The sequence below is a fragment of the Zonotrichia leucophrys genome, chromosome 10 (assembly GCF_028769735.1).
Source record: "Zonotrichia leucophrys gambelii isolate GWCS_2022_RI chromosome 10, RI_Zleu_2.0, whole genome shotgun sequence".
In the NCBI taxonomy this organism is placed as follows: Eukaryota; Metazoa; Chordata; class Aves; order Passeriformes; family Passerellidae; genus Zonotrichia; species Zonotrichia leucophrys.
Genome location: NC_088180.1, coordinates 7695024 through 7711961, shown reverse-complemented (window position 1 = coordinate 7711961; position 16938 = coordinate 7695024). Strand labels below are relative to the sequence as shown.

Here is a 16938-nt window from a genome sequence, read left to right as displayed (position 1 = left end):
ATCTTAGAGAGACTTGATGTCATAGCAAGCAGAAAAAAAAAGAAAACATCAAATGCTGCCCTTAAGAGTGAAACAGAAAAAGGAAAAGATGAAATGGAAGAAACTACTTGGTGAGTTCTTATTTATTTTCACAAATTCAGAATAAACTGCTTTGCCTTCAGAATATTGCATAATTCAAGCACACATTCCCACATGGGAATTGGTAGAGAAAGCAAAAAATTGTGCTTTTCAAAGAGAAGACACATCATCTTAGTTTCTAGAAGAGTTCCATAAAAAAATAAACAACTATTTTTAAGTCCTTATAGAGATTTTTTAAAGAAAAGGTATTTCAAGTATGATTTTTTAGAGAAAATATCTCAACCTCCTCCTTTCTAAAAGGCTCATTTAAATATTAGTAAACCCTAGAACATCTAAATACCAGTAAAGGATAGAAGAAAAAAAACCCTGAAGCAGCCCACCTGATGACATCTCAAAGGAAAACTTATAAGGAAACAGACCATGAAAAAAATCCATTTTCTTTCTTTCAACTCCTTTCTAAAAGGAGGAGAGTAAACAGGGTGGGGAGGGGATACAGGACAAAACTAAAATGGCTTTTGCACCATCTTAAAAGTAAAATAAATGATTACATACACTGGAATAAATGTAAATGTGCAAAGCTGCAGAACCTGGCTCACTAGAGTTTGTGATTTCTGCTACAGCTTTACAAAGCATTAAATATTTCCAGGAAGATACTGAAAAGTTTTTGGATCGAGCTGCAAGTGCATAAAGCAAATCACCAGAAAGTTTCTCATGTACAATCCTGCATTCTGACTCAGAGGCTCACATCACTTGTCCGCCCTACCACGTGAAGTGCCACTGTCCAAGAACTGTAAAATCTCTTCCGACACTGGTTATAACAATTTGAGAGTTGGCGATTTAAATCTGGCACATAATATCTTCTGTCAAAATAATTACACTCTTTTGGGAAAGCTTTTCCTGTACTGTCTGGATTTCTTTGTGCAAGGTTGTCCCCTTGTCATTTGCAACCACATCCATAACATTTTAATGGCAACTGCTGGACCTTCCATGCTGCTACTTAGCTGCCTTGAGTAATTTTGACATATTTTATTCCCGAGACTAAACCTGAGAGCAGTTTGGGCTGATAAACCATACCAAACAGCCATATCTGTAACTACCAAAAGCCAGTCAATCTTAACTATTGAAGCCAGTGAAATGTTTCAAATTCAAAAGCTTATATAATAAGCTTCAGGACTCCCACTATATCTCTGAACAAAAATAACAATTTTTTAAAAAACCACACAACCATAAACAGGTATTCTCTGGCAGTGAATTTTTAAGTACTTTCCAGTTCCTTCCATACTGTTGTTACATCATTCTCTTCCTGTTATATCTTTGAGTTTTAGACTAAAAGTTAATCAATCCCATGAAAACACTGGATTTTTTATTTCTCTGGTCGGTGACCATTTCCAGCTAGCAGATTTCAGTTAAAATGGAAAAGGAGTCTCTCACCAGATTATTTTCTTAGAAACTACTGAAGTGTATCTTCCACAGGTCAAGTTTCAAAGGCCTGAACATTGACCCAAGAGACAGAGAGCAATACAAAGATTAATCTGAACCACACACAGCTCCAGAAGATGTCTTTTTGGTCCAGCATTTCAAAAATTACCAGGAATCAACCACTAGCAAAAAGGCATTTCTAGCAATTAACTGTAACTAGAAAAGGAACAGGTCTTTTGCGTAAGATAAACAGGATACTCCCACAAAATGCATGCCCTCTATGTCTGGGCAGCATCATCTTTATACACTAAACAAAATTAACAGCAAGTCTCTCTGTACATTCCATTCACTTTACCTTATTTGTACATATACTTATATATGAAAGCCAATGGAATATCTGCAGCAAATAATCCCTTATTGGTTTGAGGTCTTATCCACCAGATTAACATCCACTGACAAAAGTTTTACATATGCATTATAAAAATATTTTGAATTCTCAGCTTCCATACATACATCAAAAATAATGACAGCAATTTGCAGTATCTAACACATACAAACACACATCCATTTTATTCTACATTTTATCTGAAATGCATGTTTCAATATAATGCTTTCAACATCTTAATAGACTAACAGTGATAGCCTATAGAAAGCTGGAATAAAGCAATAAACGCTCTACAGACTCTCACCAAAAGGATACAGATCATCAACATTTATGAGACAGGGACACAGGAGGGTAGAGGACTGAAAGTTGAAATATCTGAGGAAATTAAACTGAGATATAGAGGTAGGGTTTGGATAAGGCAATATTCAGGTGAAACAATGACGAGAATTTTTTGAGTGTTCTTTTGTATAACAAAGCCTCTTGGACAATGAGATCATATCACCATCCTTCCCATTTGAACACTGACATGTTGAATACCTCCCACTGCAATGCATTAAAAATGTGTGATTAGGAGCATTTTTGTGCCAGAGGGAGAAGAGATAAGAATTTTCCAGCTTGAATCCATACTTTCAAAATTATGGGCGTGCTCTTAGCTTAATGTTGAAGACCAGAATTACACTAAATTCCTCTTCAATTTTCTATATGTGAAGTATTTAGATGGATCAGCTGAGAAAATACTGTTGTTGCTTTATAAAGCACTGAGCTCTGTATGTACCCTCCCCAGGCAGGATTACAGCGGATTTAACATATGTGCCCAGTGCTTTTTAAAGTTTAAATATTATTTCCCAGTTTAGGGCTTCATTATAGCAGTTATACACATTCACAAAACTTCACACACAATTTTCCTAATAAAACTTGATACCTGTGTCCCTGTCCTACTGAGATGTGCAACATAATTAGGAATCTATCTATTGCCCATGCAATGGATAAAGAAAGATCTAAACTTTTCACAACCATGAGATTAAAAAGAGCTCCACGTCCTTCAATTTTACATTGTGTCATAAAACTCCAGTGCATTTTCTGATATATGAAGTGGATATAAACTAGTCCTGCAGTCTCCCATGACATTCATTATAGAGCTATAAATATCATTCCCTTTCATTTACAGAGCTCGAATGAAAGCATAAAGTTTCTGCAGCTACAGAAAATATATGTATTTTAACATCGCATGCTTAACATTACAGAATTATATATGAGCAGCTACTGAATATTTCAAGTAAATCCTAAAAAAGCCTGAAATGCTTTCCAAAGGAAGAAACATTCAGTAAGTGGATTTTATTAAATCTCAATGTCCTCTTTATTACAGAACAGATTGTAAAATTATTAGAATACAGCTGGCATATTCTCAACTGTGTGCTATCCAGGAGAAAGGTACTTATTGTTATTTTTTTCAGTCACTGACACAGCAAAATATTTTGAGTTATTTAAAAAGAGACGTTTTAAAAGCACTTTAAGCATATTTGAGTCTTTTAATAAAAGAAATATACTTAAATATTTTGAAATAAAATCCAAAGAATATCAGGTAGTATTGGTAGAATTTTGAACAACTGTTTCATCTATCAGCTCATACATACCACTAACATGTGATGTTCAGATTGATTTGTATCTGGTAATTGTTTGTTAGACATAATAAACAATTGCTTCTCCATCTTTTGTATAGATAAAATCTGGTTGGAAAGATGGTGTTTTAAATATCTGACAGCTAGGATATGCTAACATTGAATAAATAGAATAATGACGCAAGAAAAATTATTTTAAACCACACAGCTGTCAGTAATTCTACTGTTACCTTGTCGTGCAACCATCCTCAGAAAATCACATCAAATTCAGTCTTTGGTTAAAGTCACTCACCTGCCATGAGCTATATTGCTCAACTGACACCTGAGTGCAGAAGCTGACCCCAACAGAATATTTGATTCTTTCTGAAAGGACAAGTCTCTGAAACCAAAGGATATAAAACAAGAAAGAAAATAAAGTCATTGGAATGTGACACCATGTGGAGCTACCCAGGTGAAGTTTGAAGCAAGAACAATTCCAAGTATATCTGTGTAGTAAATACAAGATAGTGAGTCTAACCCAGACCTACTTCTCATAGAGGAGAAAGCTACTCTGCATAAAACAGGCTTAATGTATTTATGGATATCACAAAAATTCCTCAATATGAGAAAGAACCTCAGGACATACACCTTAATTTTCCTTTTCAAATAGGTTTTTTTTTCCAAACAAACTGAACATCAATAATATTGGGCTTAAAGGCCATTATTAAATTTTCAGCTCACAATCACTAGAGAAATGCTGAATCTATAATAAAATTCATCCATTTTGATCAGTGTAATTACCAACTATTAAAATAATAATGAGTCAGATTTTAAGATGTAACCTTACACGTCCCATCATATTAGGTTTTAAAGCTGAGTTAAACATCATCACAGTTTCAATTATATTAAATATAAATCACTCATATTATAAAAGCACATTTAATTTATAGTTGGATAAGTAATTAATAAACTATTTCAATTAGTTAAAATACTCTGTAGGCAGATAGCAAATTACTGATTACATTGCAACTCAAAATATTAAAAAGCATTTTTCAAGGAACTAAATGTGAATATTTTGAACATGATCTGTTATTACTGGGCAAAGAAAAATACAATCATCAAGGGGCTTCATTTACAAAATGTTTATCTATTGATAACATTCATATGTTTAAAAATTAAATCACTCAATTACACACCTACTGTATCATCAAATACTACCGTGATTTTTTTTTTCTGGTGAAATTTGGTATTTTGCTACCAAATTTGAGCATGAAAACATTTGCAAAGTGAACACAAAAGAAGTCCCAGCAGAAGTGCAAAGGTGCTGTTCTTACCCTGTTCAGCAGGACTGAGCAGTGCAGAGCAAAGAGCAGCTCCTGTCCCAAACGCTGCCAAAGCCACACTGACACATCCACAGCCCTTCACAATCATTGGGGTTTAACATCACTTAAAACAGATTGTTTCCACCTGTGCCTCCTTGTGTTTGCACCTGCAGGGGAGACAACAGGTGAAACCTATTAACAAAGTGAAAGAGCGAAATCCTGACTGGTCAAAAGGATCTCAATCGCTGGTAAGACACAGGGCAGGAATACACACTCACACCTATCTAACCCCTCCAGTTTTGTTGTATCCTGAATTTTAGTTGCCACATTATTCCTTAACCTGTGACTCTAATACCAGTATTGCTATCATCCTGAATATGACTCTATGAGTAACCTTTCATTGACTACTAGAATACACCTTTATGTAAAGAACCACAGATGTCAGATGAAAGTTCCATATACAGCAACAGTTGATGGAAGTTAATTACTGCTATTTGAAGCAAAAATCCCGCTGTTGCAAGATACCCAAGCAGAGATTTCTAGAAGTAGCCATATTATATGTGACACTCACATCACAAAATCATACTGTTTCCCATTTCAGGTTTTCTGTCACAGGATATAATTTTGGAGGACATATAAATTTGGCAAGCTTCAGCTGTAATAAAAATATGCAAATAAAAGACCCAGCATTTTGTCACTGTCTGCAGATTCAGAGTTTTAGCTCAGACAGGTGAACTTCTGTGAAATACAATCTCCCTCTGCCACACTGATGGATTTTCATCAGATTTTATCTCCAAGAGCATCTTTGTCATTTCCAGTTAAGTTTCAATTTCATTTCTCATCTTGATGGACTGTGGAAACAACATTCTGGGGGAAGGGGTGGGGGGTTGGTATCACGAAGACCAAACTACAATTGCTTATTCTTCTGCTTTGTCTGTTAATCTAAATAAACATATAAGTATTCTCAAATATCAAATTGAAATACAAGTTAAATCTCTTCAAAATTTTTATACTAAATCTATTCATACAGACAGTGAAGCCATTTTGTAATAGGAGAGTCAGAGAGACTTATCAATTGATTATCATCTTGTTTAGACAAATACATATAAAATAAAGAGGCTTTAAAGGAAACAGAGTGAATTTACATCCAAAAGGCAACAGAAGCAAAACCTGAAATACTCAGGTACCTCCAGAAGTACCTGAAGTTCATACATGAGTAACTTTTCAACATGGAAATTCTGTATTACACAACTCTGCAGGGCAGAGTGGTGCAGATCTTTGCATGACCCCGTCTCAGGCACCCTGAGTGAGTGGAATTGTGTCTCTCTTACTGTGCCAACCCACAGGCAATCCAGAGGAGCTGGCTATTTCAGGGCCAATAATTAGAAAACATGCTCAGAAAAGTAATGGGCTGGTACCACTGTCAGGACCCTTCTCTCCCAAAAACTAAGTAACTTACCCCAGCCCTGCTGGGTATGGAATTGCCTTATGGATCAGGCAGTCTTTCCTGCACCCTAACAAACATTCCTAAACTCCCTCTCCCGTCACTGCCATCACAGAAGGTTGCTGACATGCTGTTTTACCCTCTGTTCAGCTACAAATGATCTCTCTCCACTTTCAAACCTGAATTCTATAACCCATTGGAACTTGTGGTGCCTGTAATCAGCATTGTGAGCATTCAGGGTTTACGTTAGATAGAAATGATGCTTAATACTGACTCCAGAAAAACACTGATATTCTCCATTCCAAGGGATTTAGGTAATTCTCCATAATCTCTATAATCAGTCTAGTCCCTGAAATTACAGGTTATACACTATAAACTATACACTCAGTAAACTACTCAGAAAACATATTTCCCAATTCTTAAGCTTAATCCTCAGAAGACAAATGTGTTAATGGGCCTGGTAAATAACTAATATGAATGAGCCACAGGAAAGACATTGTAATGGGCCAAATAAATAAAAGGCTAGTTACTCTTTTCTTCAATAAGCCTGAAAAATGCATCCTATATCCTACAGAGCAAATCACAAGGGATTTGGCTTAAAGATTCATAGAGAGAGGTAGGAAGTGAATTAAATGGGTAATATCCATCAGTAATGATAATAATAAAGCCTCATGAATATGTAAGCTATTGAGTTTTTAGACTAGTAAAGTTCATAGTTCATTCTGCTTAATCACAGCCTGCAAGTTCCTAGTTGGGTACACTGTGTCTGTATGGAAATTCAAACTAAATATTAAATAATTGCCATTTTCATTCAAAAAATATTTTTCCAAGTAAAAACCAAACACAATAAGAACTATGAAGTTTCAATTGTTACTCATTAATTGAGTCTGACTCTCCTAAGGTCTCAGTGGAGCACTTGAATTATTTGCATAATTAACTTTTGCTATCCATATTGTTTAAGGATTTTCTATGTAACTTGAGCTCTATTACAAAGTAAAACTTTGTTTCATTAGGAGTGTGGGTAAAATAAAATAACAACCTAAAAAACTTAATAAGACAGTCCTAGAAAATTACATCAGTTGAGGAGTTACAAGTCTGGCACAAAACAAAGTTAAGAAAAATCTCTAATTTGTGAATACAGAAGATGACTCTCAAAACAAGGAAAACTTTCTTCTCCCATTCCAGAGCATGGGCAACATGCATCTATTGCAATTATGCAAAATCCTATAAATCTGCTCACTAACATCAAATTAAGTTACCATTATCCCAATTTACCCACCAGAAAATGCAAAGTTGTGCATTATTAACATCTTGAAACACAAGTGCAAGCTAATGAAGTTTGGTCACTGAGTCAATGGCAGAGCTGCCTGGAGAGCCCAAGCACCACAACACCCAAGGGAAGCCAGCTACCCTGGAGTAGGGAATTCTGTGGGAGATATGCCTTACAAAATCTGTTCTTTAGAGTTCACTTCTCAGAAGAGAAACAAATCGACCAGCTGTACATGAAGCTTTTCCATATTCATAGAGATGTAATTGTCATTTTCTTTTGCTCTTTCCAGAATGCATTTTAACCTGCAGCTCTTCCTTACAGACCCAAACTCACACAAAACAACCTACACAGAGAGCAGCCTCTTTCCAAGAACTATTCCAGCAGTACTTGTAGCTCTGGGACTTCAGGCAAGGGCTTCCATGTGAGTAGTTAATTAATAAGAAACACTGCTTTTAATATGATAGGAACTGGATATGCTGCAGAAACTGAGCCATGTAAGTCATATTCACAAGACCAAGTAACAGATGGTAAAACCAGATTGTCCTCTTCCTTCACATTTCCATCATATCTAATATAGTGAAGCTTTTACTCCAAGAAAAGTATTTAGGATGGAATGGAATACAAATTAAGTAAATGTTTAAACCAACATAAGGTAAATGCTAAATTTCATAAAGGACATACATAACACTTCATAAAAATGAAAAAAAAAAATCTGATGTATTTTTCCATTGTTTTTCATTTTAATAAAAGCCAGTAAATTTCTTGAGCCAAAACAAAATAATAGAACAAGTGAAACCTCTCCTAGTTGTACACACAGATATTAGTAGAGGAAAATACAGCATAATAACTAGATATACCCCTTATGTTATATTAGCCCTACAGGCTTTAAAAACCTGCTACTGAAATCCCAAATGTTTGTACTAAATTAGGTGATTTATGACCCTTGTTTTCAGACATGCTTAAACATTGATCTGCTCAGCACAAGCCTCACGGTGAAAAAAAGAAATCAATTCTGGGTTTCAGTGAATTAAGCAGTTTGGTAAAGATTCATAAGCTTCACATATAATGATCTAAAAATCAAAGTTGTATGAATGAAGATCCACTCCCTTAAGCATCCTTCATACAGTGAATGATGCCATTTGATAGTTATTTAGTGGTTTTAGTAGAAAAGAGCAGTTACTTCAAAAGGATGCACTTGTGGCAGCAGTGCCCCATAAACCAGCACAGGCAGCTGCATTTCCATCCTGGGATGGAATGCACCAAGTTGGAGAGTTTCATTTAAGGTCTCAGTGCCTCTCTGCACCTTCAGAGTGGGAAAGGTGTGTGGGACAGCCAGGGACCTGAGCTGCCTTCCCTGCACCAGGGTTTTTGTGCTGTACAAGATGCAAAACATGCAGTTTCCCAATAGCAGTGAGTGTGAGTGCAATGAGACAGGTGATGCAATTTTGAATGATCTCATTTGTAAGGGCATTGCAGCTCCAGGGCTGGACTAACCCATGAGTTGTCATGTGTAGGGAAACCTCTGCAGAATGTTTTGTAGGTTTGCAACACACTACCCTGCTTTGAAGGACCTTCTTATGTCAAATATTCCCATTTGGAAATGTGAAATTTTTTTTGTGTCCCAATAGCAGAACTTTCATAGTTAAAAGGAAGTTAAAAGAAAAACTTAGAATCCAAAACTATAAATTCAGTGTAACTGCTTTTAGATATGCAGTGATTCCACAGTATTGCTGAAGAGTAGGGTTTTTATTCTTACTGGCTCACAGATCTAGACTGGAAGCCCATTTCTACTCTGCTTGTCACATACAATCAGTGCCCAGGTTGGGTTTCCAGCACCTTTCAGTTATAATTTTCAGGCAAAATCTCAAGGCAATGAGGCTGCACAGATGAAATGCAAACTCTGCATCAAGACAGTGGAGTCAAGGGCCATAGCATGGACTTAAAGAGCATCCAGAGTGATTTAAGCCAGGAAAAAAAAAAAAAAAAAGATTTTAACCATATGAATGGTTTGTCATTTTGAAAAATTACTACTTTTGTCCAAATGACAATAAAATATAGAGTGGGACTCCAGATCTATATAAATTGGGACTCCAGATCTATATAAATTATTCATACAATAACAGATACACCACAGACAGCACACTAATTATAAAAGAAAATCTTTGAGATTCTTCTAGACCTGGATATTCTAGGCAAACAACTCCAGTTAATTCTGTCTGTAAAACAGGACAAGGTTTATCTTCCTATAAAAATTAATCTTCTGTAAACAGGCTTCAGTCTACCTTTCCTCTGACATATAAATGTATCTTTCACATATAGATGTAGAGATTCATTCCAGCCAGGAATGAAGAAAAAAATCTTGAAAATGTCTTTTTTTGACTAAGGTTTTAGATGAGAAAGACGTGTAAAAGAAGAAAATACAACCCTAAAGTATCAAAATAGCCTGCAAGTATTCACTTTTTTGGTTCTTATCACCCTGTTTCAGCTAAAGTAATTGACTACTGCAATTGCTTTGCTGAAGCCTCCTTTAAATTCAGGCCTTTGTTCTCCCATTTTTCCTACCATTAGACAAGGCTGACTGGCAGCCCAAGCAGAAGGTCCTGTTTCATGGATTCTGTCATTTGTAATATTCCCTTAATGAGTACTTGTGTTGCAACTGGTGTCATCTTTTCCCCATCTTACCTGGTAACAGGGATATCTCCTCAGAATAGATTTCTTTCATGAGGCTCTTACTCTGCACTTGCTTTTACCTAGTTTTTTTCTCTAATTATAAAACAAAGCACAGTGGAGAATTCACAGTGCCTGAATTTCCTGCCTAAACTGAGAATGAACCTGCTACACACTGATACTAACGGATGGAATAAAGCAAACACTGATCTACCATAGCCTTTTATATAAATTTAACTTTGAACTACAGTCCTAAATTAAAAATAAAAACTAAAAACTTCTTTTGATCATCCAAATCAGGAGTAATCCTTAAAAAATGGTGCAGTTATTATTCATTCACACCTTAGATAAGGAGAGGAGCAATTCAGAACAGTCTTCCTGTGCTACTCCCCTGTAGCTCTTCCTGTGTTACAAAAATACTGTGTGAATACATCACTATGCTTTGCCTAGAAATGCATTTCCAGAACAACCATGCTTTCCCATGCTTTCTGAAAGTCCACGGGTTATTAAAAAGAGAATTGTATTCATGAGGGAAGCTTTTTGGGAGCATTTTCAACTGCCTATAAAATGCAATATTAAAAAAATCTATCTGCTTTTCCTAACTGGCACTACCATGATGACCTCAGGTCACTTACAGTGCCTCTCTTTTCACATTTTATTGTCCCTGAGATTACTCTGAAATTGTGCAAATATAAAAAATCAGTATTTGCTGTAATATCAGCAGATTTGCTACTGCTCTGGTTATGTATCTAATCAGGCTTTGAAATGGAAATAGATGGTGCTAGATTTTGATCCAAATACGGATCTAAAATTCAGCATTGTTTTCAGAATATGAATTATAACATTCTATTCCCTAATGGACAAATGGCTTTTTTTATGAAATCTGATGCTATAAAATACACTCTTCTTCCCACAAGCAGTTTTCTTACAGAGAGTCCAAAGGCGCAACCACTTAAATGTGTCCCTCTGCTAGAGAGGTTTTCACATCTCCAATTTTCATGTCTCTAATTACCTAGTTTATATCACCAATTATAGTCAGATTGGGAGGGTTCAGCTCCACCACCCACTGGAGCTCATTTACCCCGCCATGCAATAGCAGGGCCAAGCATGTAATCTTTCCTTTTGTACCCCAGTTGCAGCACATCTGTTCTCAACAGAGATAGGTTCATGAAATTTAGTCAGAAATTAATAAACACTGCTTAGGTATTGATTATGAAGAACTATCACAGTCACCTACAAATATATGTGTGTGTGGGGGGGGATTATTTTGTATAAATCCAGGGAATCAATACCCTAAACATAAATGTACTTGTCACTCTACATAAGATGGTAAATGTGTGTAAAGCTGTCCTCGACATTGCCCCATTATTGCTGATTTTCCAGGCAATAACATAATGAGTCAAACAGGTAATATAAAGAAGACAACCGTTTCTACTGCTACTTGTTTTTAATTTCATTGTACTCTGCCTTCAAATAGAAGTGAAATAAATAAATTAGTTAGAAGCTTACTTAGAAGAAAATCAATTGGTTTTAGGTTTGTTTTACCTTCTCTGTCTCTAGTCCTCTCTTAGAACAGGAAATTTTTCTCCATGCAGTTTCCTAGTATAGCTTGTAAAGTTCAGAAATCTGAAATTCAGGCTATTTCAGCCACAAGAAATTCAGAGCTGTCAATCAGAAACTATTAATGACCAAAAACCTATATTATTGTGACTTTGAGCAGATACATTACAAGAATGCAATACTTTTGAGAGACCTGAGACTGATCAATCAAGAGTGTGAAAACCTAATCTTTTGTAAATGGAGTTCCATTTAAATTAGCTCCGTGTCAAATTGGCAAAGAATGGGTCACTGTACCTGGAGCACAGGTGCACAGAAGGAAATGCCTTGGAAGCTGTCCAGCATTGTACAATCTGCCTCTGTCTGCAGTTCCCAGCAAAGCACCGTGAGCTGCCCTGGTGCATGGACAAGGTGCCTTTCACTTGTATCATCAAAATCTCCACAAAACTTCGGCTGCTGAAGAAAGAGAAAGTTTTATTCAAAAACAGGCCTGCACAGCTAAACAAGTTCACCTTTTTTGCAAGCTCACTGCTCCATCAAAACTCACAGAGAAAATTATGTAAAATCCAAAGGCTATTTGAGGTTTAAATTATTTAAATTTCAACACACAAGAAAACAATTTTTAAAATGAGAACTCCCTGCATTTAACAGAGAATGAAGGAATTGGTTCATAGCGCCTAAATACCTGAAGCCTGAAGGACCAACCTCACACAGAGTTAATTAGACACTGCAAAGGTAAATACAGACCCAGGAATTTACTATTCAGTGCCAGATTTCCAATTAGACAAGTTCAATGTATTTGACAGCCAGCCCAGCAAGTTCACAGTGGGACATTTTTGGACACACAGTAGATTCTACGTGACCAACATTGCAACCATTCTGTAGGGGACAAACATAGGCCTGGAAAAGCTCCCCACAGAGAGCCCCAGTTCTGTGTAATTGATAGAGGCCACGGCTATCACGTATTCCTTGCTTTCTGCACACATGCTGATGGATTGGCCTGAAAGGATGGAGATGTGCAGTGGGAGCAGACATCCATCATTTCCACTGGATCCTTTAGTGGACAGCAGAGATCCCTTAAGGTTGTGCTGACAAATATTACAGTCACCAGAGGCACTTAGCTGCCATGGAGATTGAGTTTCTGCACAGCACCCAATATCTGTGAGATTTAGAGGCAAGCCCATTGAAAGGCGACAGAAATTCAGTCTTTCCCTTGACAGGGCAGCAGGAACAGAGCTCCATGGGGAAATGGAATTACCATGGACTTTTATTCTCTGAGTTTTCATAGTGCAATCTGAGAACAGTATTAATGACTTCCTTCCAGTTTATTACTAAGCTGACAAGCCTTCTCAACATCCAGCTGCGATGGCCATTGTACAGATGGGGACATTGAAGTGCAGGAAATTAAAAGTCATATTTCAAAAATGTCTCAAATTTCATTACTTGGTTTCCAGAGGGGTTCTTTTTTGAGACAAATCTAGACTTTATTTTCAGTAGTAATTGGTAGAAAAAGCAGGTGTCCAATTCCCTTGAAACCAGAAAAAGCAAATGGTTACTATTAGATAGCTGTAAAGCACGGGCAACTTAAAAATGAAGGTCACACTTGAAAACTTCGCTCATTTCCCAGAGTCCAGTGTTAAATTAATGAGAACAGTTTTGTTTACTTCCCATATTTCCTGTATATACAGCTGAAATGGCTATCAGGAGGGTAAATAACAGAGAAAGATTCAGTAACACCGTCCCCTGGGCACAGATGCATCACCCAGGTAGGACAAGCAGAATCAGTTTGTTCTCTTTGGTTAAAGTTTGTCATCATTTCAGAGAGAAGCAGACACACATTCACCAGGCTAAGTTAAAAGCCTTGCACTCTAAAATGATAATTATTTTCTAATAATTTCCAAACCATCTGGGCATTCCTTGTTCTCAGCAGAGCAGAAAAGCTTTCCCACAGCTGGAAATGCTCAGTATGGTTATCAGGCTCTGTATCACCTCTCTCAGGTGATGTGACACAAATTCAGTTTGTACAGCTTGTGGTATATGTATTGCTGTCACAGTCAATATTTTGATATCTCCAGAGAAGAATACAGGGTTCTTTAAGTGCCAAGAGAAACCCCAGCTATCTAAGGAACAGATCACTGAAAGTCTGTGGGAGGTTTTACATTTGCACCTGTCAACACAAAATTCCATCACAGGGGAGGCTGGGATGGTAACTCAGCACCAGCTTTGCATTGCTAGGATTTTTACATTAGATGAAGACCAGGAGCCATTAATATAATAGGAGAGTTTTGTTCCTCTCAATGGAAAATTTTCTTGCTCTGAAAACCCTTTGGTTTGCCACCCTGTTTGAAGGGATATCAATGATATTCATTACACTGCTAAAGGTTAGTAGGTTGTTTTCTTTGATACTGTAATCATTTCAATGGCTGATTTCCATAGGCCAGAATGCATTCCTCATGCTCTTATTTCTCAGAAATAATATCTACTCCAAACAAGGAGACCTAGCTCTCCTTATTTCAGCCATCCCATAATATCTTTAATTTTTTTTCTTGTCCTGAGTGTATTGCAAATACATCATTCTATTTCTGAACTGCATGAAGTTATTGAGAGATATTACATTTGGAAAAATTCTAGAAAATTGAATAGTTTTCCTTTGCGTGTTTCTAAAAGTACTTTGAAATGGAAACTTTCAGCACTGAAACACAAGAACTGCTATTTGCAATAGCAGAGCGAGCAGTGTTTCTGTCACTCTGCAAACCTTTATGCAACTGCTGGTTTGCATGTGATTTGTTTCCAAAATCAAGTGGAAAAAAATAACCAAGCAAAAGAACCAAGTATCCAGCCTTGCACACTTCAAGAGTGAAGACAGACAGTTTTATTAACAGTTGTATTTTTCTTTTTTACAGGACTATTCATAGCATCTCCTAGGGTACAATTCATTATTGGAAGATTGTGCCTGCACGTATTTTATAACTAAATATTTCATTTCCTTTGTATTAATTGATCCTGAGGCTTTTTAAACTATTTAGATGAGGGTCTAGTGGCCTTCTAGACCAAAACTAGATGGATGAACTCCAGGTAGAGAAACTAAGTGCATCATCCATGTTGCTTTTCATTGGAGTGACCTCATGGAGGGTTCCTATAACATATCAATTCTTTGAAAAGGAAGAATGTGAGAAATTGCATCAAAATTAATGCACAGGAACAGGAAAGAAATTGTAAAAAGTAGGAGGGAAATCACTTGGATCAGAAAATTTTCCTATAAAAGATGAAAAAAATGCGAGATGAAACTTATGAGGATTTTAACGTGTTTCCTGTCAGAACAGTAGAAAGGAGAATGCCCTGCATGTTAAAATTCAGAGAACACAATTTCAGTTGTAGAAAGAGGCAACAGAAGGGGAGAATGGGGCAGAAGATGAGGAAAAACACAGGAAGGTTGCAGGGAGTGCCTTGCCAAGGAAAGCCAAGTACCTGTTTTTCCTGGTGCACAGCTCAACTGTAAACAAGTTTAAGTATGGTCAGACATATTTTAGAGACATAACACCAAAAGGAATAATTAAATCAATGTAGAGGATATGGGTCCATTAGTTGCTTTTACACATACCAGTCCCTCTACATCTGTCAGCTCAGGAAGACCAAGTTGTTTTCCAGAAGAGTGGTTTAAAGTTGGGAACAACGTGAGCCTCCAGTGTGAATAATAGATTGCTGGTGTTCCTCACATTGATAAGTGCCTGGCCTTGCCATATGGGCCACATATGCACAATGAAAGATTGCTGATAGCACAGAATGTCACTCTAAATCTGCTTTTTGTAAAACTTCATCTGGTATTTCTGACTAAAGTATTACTAAATATTTCTTTTCAATCTAAGTTAATCTAAGTTAAGATATATAATTAGCAAGTCTTGCTCTCCACAAGACAACAACCCACATAATAAATCAATTCTGGTCAGCTCCCAATCAGGCGACCTTGCCTTAAATGCCTCCAAGCTGAAGCACAACGCCTTAAGAAGAGCAAGTAGTTGTAACATCAGCTAGAACTCTTTCCAGTGCAAGTTCCAAAACTCAAAAATCCTATTTAATAAACTTGAAAGAGAATCTAAATCAAATAGTTCCTTGGATTTTGAAAGAGAGTCTAAATCAAATAGTTCCTTGAATTCCCTCCTGATTCCAAGATGAGACATAATGTTTCACTTTCAAATTATTCAATTGCTTCACCTTTCCCTCATTTGCATGACTTCTGTGCTTAGTTAGGAAGCTGAAACTTAAAACTAAAAATAGAGAAAAATCTTGACTTTACTCTTTTCCCCCTGAATAAAACCTCTCTTGTATAATCAGCCTATTTTTCAGATATTTATTTTAATAGAGAAGTTGCTTCTTTTTGGGTTTGTGTTATTTTTTGTATTATTTTGATTTCATACAATATTTATTTAATTCAATGTACTTTGCAACTTCTTTGTTCTGACATTTAAAAAAAATAAAACTATTAAAAAAAAAAAATCACAAGAATTTTTAAGTAGCCTTCCCCCAAAACGTTTTCCTTCTTTCCCTTCCTATGTATGTATAATAGTAAAAACATCCCTGCCAAGAATACTACATTTCAAATTGAAAACACTGGAAAAAAAATCTTACTGGAAGCCAGCAATGCAACAGATTTGAAAACAAAGGAAACAAAACAGGCAGTTATTAATTATTAATCATCAATAAAATGTACTAGCATTAAAAAAAGGCACAAAGCAAAATTTATATTACATGTTACAATATCTATAATGCCTGTGGCTGATAATAGACATTGAAGGAATCAATCAAATAGGCAATGGGGTCAGACAACAACAACATGCTCTTAAAAACAAATTCTGAAAGCAAGGCATATGCCAGGTGCCTTACACAGGTAGTACAAATACCAATTCATAAAATTAATATCTGCTTCTAAATTTTTTATGCTACATTTAAAAGAGAACAGAATTGCATAGCCTGTAATGAAAGAAGATGCATGGCAACATCTAGTTTCAGGTCAACAGGCACAGAAAATTAGCTGAGAAGCTCTCTGAACTACTATAAATTTCTTTACAAGCCCAAAACTCTAAGGAAACTCCAAGTACAAAATGTTCTCAGTGTTACCACAGTGTTGTAAGCAATAAAAGTTGTGGCTGGGGATTTGGAAACTGGTCAGACTTCTGCAAAGCCTGGAACAGATAACTTGT

General features: G+C 36.3%; 1 long non-coding RNA gene across 3 annotated transcripts in view; it reads right to left on the bottom strand.

Moving 5' to 3' along the window:
• The window catches only part of LOC135452498 (uncharacterized), a 45889-nt gene extending 40976 nt beyond the window's left edge, over positions 1 to 4913 (bottom strand). For all 3 annotated transcript variants that reach the window (XR_010441633.1, XR_010441632.1, XR_010441634.1), the window contains exons 1-2: positions 4815 to 4913; positions 3794 to 3880 (exon numbers count right to left, since the gene is read on the bottom strand). This is a non-coding gene — a long non-coding RNA (uncharacterized LOC135452498). The remainder of the gene's footprint in view (positions 1 to 3793; positions 3881 to 4814) is intronic.
• Between the last annotated feature and the right edge of the window lie 12025 nt (positions 4914 to 16938).